We start from the raw sequence: 6,144 nt of genomic DNA on the forward strand, positions 1-6,144 counted from the left end.
CACATGGTGGAAAGGACAAGACAGCACTAAGGAGCTTCTTTTACAAGGGCACTAATCTCATTCATGAGAGTAACGTCTTCATGCCCTAATCACTTTTCAAAGTCCCATCTCAAACCATCACATTGGTGATGATTAGGTTCAACACATGCATTTTGGAGCAGGACAAACATTCAGATCATAGGCCCTAGAGAAATATTATAAGCAGTTAGGGAAAGCCACACAGCTAGGAAATCTGAGCAGACCCAAGGACAGTCCCAAACATTGCTCCTGCCTTCCCTAGGGCTACATGAGATTGGCAGAATAAAGTACTGGAATCCGGATTGCTTAACATGTCACAGAAGAAAGGTGAATAAATTTTGTATGTGCACAGTTTAATAAATTTTAGTATTTTTATACAGTTGGATAACTACTATCATAATCAAGATACAGACTAGTTTTGTCATATCAAAAAGTTCCCTCCTGTCCCATTCAATATGCACCCTGATTTTTAGCCCAAGCAACCACTGACCTGCCTTCTATCATTGAATTTACTTTTTTTTCCTTTAGAATCACATGTGAATGTAATTATGTATATATATATGTGTGTGTGTGTGTGTATTTATATATATATATATATGTATATATATACACACAAATATGTGTGTGTGTGTGGGTGTGTGTATACTTTTATTTATATATATATATAAAACATATATATATATGATGCAGCATCATTTATTTTGAGGTTTTTTTAGATTTATAGTTTTATTATAGTAACAAACATGTTACAGTGAGATCTATAAACATATACAGAATTATATTTAAATTCATGTAGAACAATATTTACATTTTTAAGTTATACTTTTGAAGTTAAGAGGATGAAGTACAGCATAAGTTTTACAACAAAGAAAAGAATAATATACATGACAGAAATAGAATTAACAATAAAAGTATAGCTCTCTGTTCATGATACATGTGGAAATTTCTTGTCAGAAAGCTACATATTCTTAATCTGATCATCCAAATCATTAAAATAAGAATGATTCGGGACCATTTCATCAAAAATTCATTTGGCAGGATAATAGACTAACATTTTCAAGAGCAGATCCAAACCGTTTTCATCCAAGTTTTTTACATCGGATGCTAGGCTTCCCGGCTTCCACTTGGGAAATGCATTCTTATAGTACTGTAAATATTCCACTTCTGGCCACACTTCATTATTGAGGGTGACCAAAGCTCTGAAAATTCTGAAGAGTTGGTCAATTGCTGAATCCCCATGTAAAAGTGGTTTCTGGGTGGCTAATTCTGCAAATATGGTCCCTATACTCCAAATGTCAATCAGAGTTGAGTAACGGGCTGACCCCAGCAATACTTCTGGAGATCTGTACCAGAGTGTCACTTACCTCATGGGTGTATACTCTAATTGATATCCCAAAAGCTCTGGCAAGACCAAAACCAGCCAGTTTAATTGTCCCTTTGTCATCGATTAATAGATATTTTGAGATTCTTTATGTTGTGGCATGTATCAATATTTTACTTCTTTCTGTTACTGTGTAATACACCATTCCATGAAATGGAGATACAGCCATTCATCAGCTGATGGATATATAGGTTATTTTTAGTGGGGAGCTATTATGAATAAATAACTATGTTTTTTTTATGTTTTGTGTGGACATATATTTTCATTTCTCTGCTAAATACTTGGAAAGAGTAAGTGTATATTATCTTAAGATATTGTCCAAACTATTTTGTTTATTGTACAAAATATTTTTACTATCTGATACTTCCACTGGTAGCTCTATTTGCTCCTTGCCAACACTTGCTATTTTCACTTTTTTAAAAGTTTATTTATTTACAGGACCAGCAGTTAGCGTAATGGCTATGTCGCTGGACTCCCATGTAGTCAACCGTGGTTCGCATCCCGGACCCAGTGGCTTAAAACTCACGCCGGGCGCGTATGCGTGCGTGCATATGCCCAAGATCCCGAGAGGAGAATGGAGGAGAAGGAATTGCAGCGTGGCCATCCCCCCTGGGGGGCGATTTCTCGCTTTCTGTCTCTCTGTCTGTCTGGCGAGCGCACGCGTCCTATAGCAAAAACCTGTCCCCCCAAAAAAGTTTATTTATTTACTCGAAGAGAGAGATTCAAGCACTCTCTTTAAATTCTTCATGCCATAATCCATTTCCAGTCTCAGTTGGCCCAGATAATGGACAAGGATGCAACTGGTCCACTTAGGGAGATCCTGGTACGTGAGTCCAGGACTCTTCCCACAGGGTGGTTGATCTTCATGCCATAATCCATTTCCAGTCTCAGCTGGCCCAGATAATGGACATGGATGCAACTGGTCCACTCAGGGAGGTCCTGGTCCGTGAGTCCAGGACTCTTCCCACAGGGTGGTTGTGCTACTGCCACAGCCCCAACACTTGCTATTTTCAATCATTTAAAATTTAGCCATCTTAATAGGTGTGTAATGGTATCTCATTTTGTGTTTGTTTTAATTTTGGTAAGATATATGCAAAACATAAAACTTATTTATTTATTTATTTTTTTAATGTTTTTGCCATAGAGCACATGCACTATCAGGAAAGAGATCGAGAAAGCCAGAGGAGGGACAGTGGGGAGGGCCACAACCAAGGGGGATGGCCAGGCCATAATTCCTTCTCCTCCATCCTTCTCCTGGGATCTTAGGCATGCACATTCACATGCCCAGTGCCCAGCATGATTTTCAAGCCTCCAGATCTGGCATTCAAACCACAGTTGGCCACATGGGAATCTAGTGCCTTATCTATCATGCCACCTGTTGGGCCCTATAAAACTTAACTATTTTAACCATTTGAAAGTGTATATTTCAGAGTATTTCAGAGGCATTAAATACACTACAAAGCTATATAACCATTACTACAATCCATTTCTAGAACTCTTTCATCATCCTAAACAGAAACTCTGTACCCAGTGAAAAATAAGGCTTCCTTATCCCTCAGACCCTATTAAACTTTATTCTATTTTCTGTCTCTACAATTTTGCCTATTCTAGATACCTCATGTATATGGAATCCTATGTTGTTGTTTTTTTTTTTTTTTCTGTGTGGCTTATTTCACTTAATGTATTCAAAACTAAATTTATATTGTAACGGAATTTTATTACTTTTTTTTTCTAGTTTTTGCTATAAGGAACATGTGTTTACAGAGAGAGACAGAGAAATAAAATGAAAAAGCATCCCCCAGTAAGATGGCCATGCTGCAATCCTTTCTCCTCCAGCCTCCTCTTGGGATTTTGGGCATATGCATAACTGTGCCCAGAGTGATTTTCAAGTAGCTAGGTCTAGGATTCAAATCATGCAGTCAGCCATGTGAGATCTACACCACTTGCTAATCCCAGAATTTTATATAATCTCCAGATCTTTGTTCCCATTTACCTATGTGGATGGACATTTGGTTTGTTTCTATATGTTTACTATTAAAAATAATAATGCTGGGGCCAGCAGGTAGTGTGATGGCTAAGGCACTGGACTCCCACATGGCTGACTGATGTTTGAGTCCCAGATCTGGTGGCTTGAAACTCATGCTGGACATGTGTGATTGTATGCCTAATATCCTGACAGGAGAACAGAGCCGAAGGGCTTGTGCATGGCCATCCCTCCAGAGTGTGATTTCTCACTATGTGCCCTAGAGCAAAAATCTCTTTCTAAGAAAAAAAAGAATAATACTGTTATGAACATTGGTTTACAGATATCAGTGTCCCTGTTTTCGACTCTGTGTGTATACACATATATGTATATATAGAAATATCAATGTACATAGAAATATCGGTGTATATAGAAATAATATAAATATATAAAAACATATATGCATATATACATATGTCTTTATGTCTAGGAGTGGAATTGCTGGATTATATAGTGATTCTGTTTTACTTCTTGAGGAAGAGCCAGACTGTCCCATAGCAACTGCACCTTTTGTTTTTTTCTTTACTTTCCCACTAGCAATGCATGTGTTCCAATTTCTCTATATTTTTATCGACACATATTTTCTTTTTAAAGAAATATTTGTTTTTATTAAGAGTCAAATTAATAAAGTGGCATCTCATTGTGGTTTTTATTTGCATTTCCTTAATGACTAGTGATGTTGGGTATCATTTCATGGGCTTAATGGCCGTTTGTATATCCTTGGAGGAATGTCTATTCAAGTCCTTCCTCCATTTTTAAATTTGGTCCTCTTTGTTGTATTGTAGGTGAAGGATTTTGTTATTGACACATACTGATATGCCTTTTATGACCAATTTAATAAATACATACGTAATAAAGTATATTGTAGTTGAAGTTAGTTAATATAGAACTTCACATTTTAGAGCCTCCTTCCTGATTTATGTCCACATTTTCAAAATTTATGGAGTTGGAAAGTAAGAAATTTACTCATTCAACCAGCCTTTTGTTCTCTGTATCATCAATCCATAAATATTTATTTATTTTGAGAGAGATTTTTTCTATGGGGCCCATGCTCTTACCAGAAAGACAAAGAAACAGAAAGTCAACTCCCCCTCCCCAGGGAGGGTCATGCCACAGCCACAATCCCTTCTCCATTTTCCTCAGAATTTTAGGCACGCATGCATACATTCCTGGTGTGAGTTTCAAGTGCTGGATCTGAGACTTGAACCGTGGTTGACCACATGGAAGTCCAGCATCTTAACCACTACACCACCTGCTGACTTTTTTATTTTTGGATGGGTATTAGGGATAGTCTATGTAAATGTTTAAGCTCAATTAAAAAATTATAAATTTCAACTTAAAATTGTGTGAAGGGGTACATTTGTTTTTTAAGATTCTTTTGAGGATATGCAAATTTTTAAAAATTATCAATGGTCTAACCCATATATATACAAATTCCAACCGCTTCTTTCTCTAGTGGATCTTAACTTTGAGTGAGAGCTCTAGCTAAAATTTGTATGGGAGGAATACCTGAAGGAGAAGATGAGTTGGGAACATGGGCAGAACCTAAGAAGAGCACTGATCTGGTCTCTGATGTGGCCACATGAGAGCCCTATTTGAACTCTTAACCTTCATGTGAAATCACTGATAGAGCATCAGGAGCCAGTGAAGCTCAGAGGTCTTCACTTCTCAATCTGAGTTACTCCTAAGTGGCCAGAGGTCCTTAGTAATTAATAAAGGCCACAGCCTTTCTGGGACAAATTTGCTTTCTGATTTTTCCCTTCTCCCCTCCTAGAAGCCTATTAGAAGGACAAGAAGACACTGCTATTTCCTGCCGATTGGTCATATTTAAATAAATGCTGAGTACAAAGTAGAAACATTGTAATTGGGTCAAGCAAGATATTTTTTCACCCCTGGTTGACTGCATGCACATTTTCTCCTCTGGTGGATGTGGGAAGACCTGGGACTATTTTGGGGCAGAGACATTGAACAACCTCACTCTCATTTTTTGCAACAATCTCAAGAGCTAGTGTAATATGATCTGCTTTTGTGCCGGGTGTCACATTTTATTATTTTTAAGGGACTCCTCACACCTTATCGATTTTATTTTAATCATCATCATCCATGTTCCACGCTGGTCTGAGTCAGTGATGTGTGGTTGGCCATGACTCAGCTGTCAAGCTTTATGAATGCAGCAGATGGCACTGAGATCTCTAGAGCCTGATCTGCAGTTATTGGATACTCTGGTTTGAGGTGGTGTAATTCTAATTCTGCAGGGTTCATTGAACCTGGTTTGACAGTTTTTGGTGCAGGCTCCTATTTTAGTCTCTGGTAATGACCTTTCTTATTCTCTTATAGCTACTCGAAGTTGTTGAAAAAGTATAACAGGGTATTTTTTCCCTTGAACTCATGTGAAACAGTCTTTTTAACTTCCTCTGTGTCTTTAGCACCTGGCATAGTGCTATGGTTGAATGTTTGTGTTCTCTCCACCTGCCAGCTTCATATGCTGAAATCCTAATCCCTGAAGTGAGTTTGTAGGAGGTGGGGCCTCTGGGAGGTAATTAGGTCATGAAGGTTATGAGCCCTCATGAGTAGTATTAGTACCAGTATAAAAGATACCCTAGAGAGACCTTTACCCCTTCCACCATGTGACGTTACAAAAAAAGACAGCCATACTGGAAGTGAGCTCTCCCCAGACACTGAATTTGCTAGGCACCTGACCTTTAACTTCCCAACCTCTAGA

The 6,144-nt window shown here is 38.1% G+C and overlaps 1 pseudogene; it reads right to left on the reverse strand.

The window, feature by feature from the left end:
• Nucleotides 1–976: 976 nt before the first annotated feature.
• Nucleotides 977–6,144, reverse strand: part of LOC102498247 (cyclin-dependent kinase 1-like) — a 31,849-nt pseudogene continuing 26,681 nt past the window's right edge.

Source organism: Tupaia chinensis, unplaced genomic scaffold (genome assembly GCF_000334495.1).
Source record: "Tupaia chinensis unplaced genomic scaffold, TupChi_1.0 Scaffold148108_1, whole genome shotgun sequence".
In the NCBI taxonomy this organism is placed as follows: domain Eukaryota; kingdom Metazoa; phylum Chordata; class Mammalia; order Scandentia; family Tupaiidae; genus Tupaia; species Tupaia belangeri.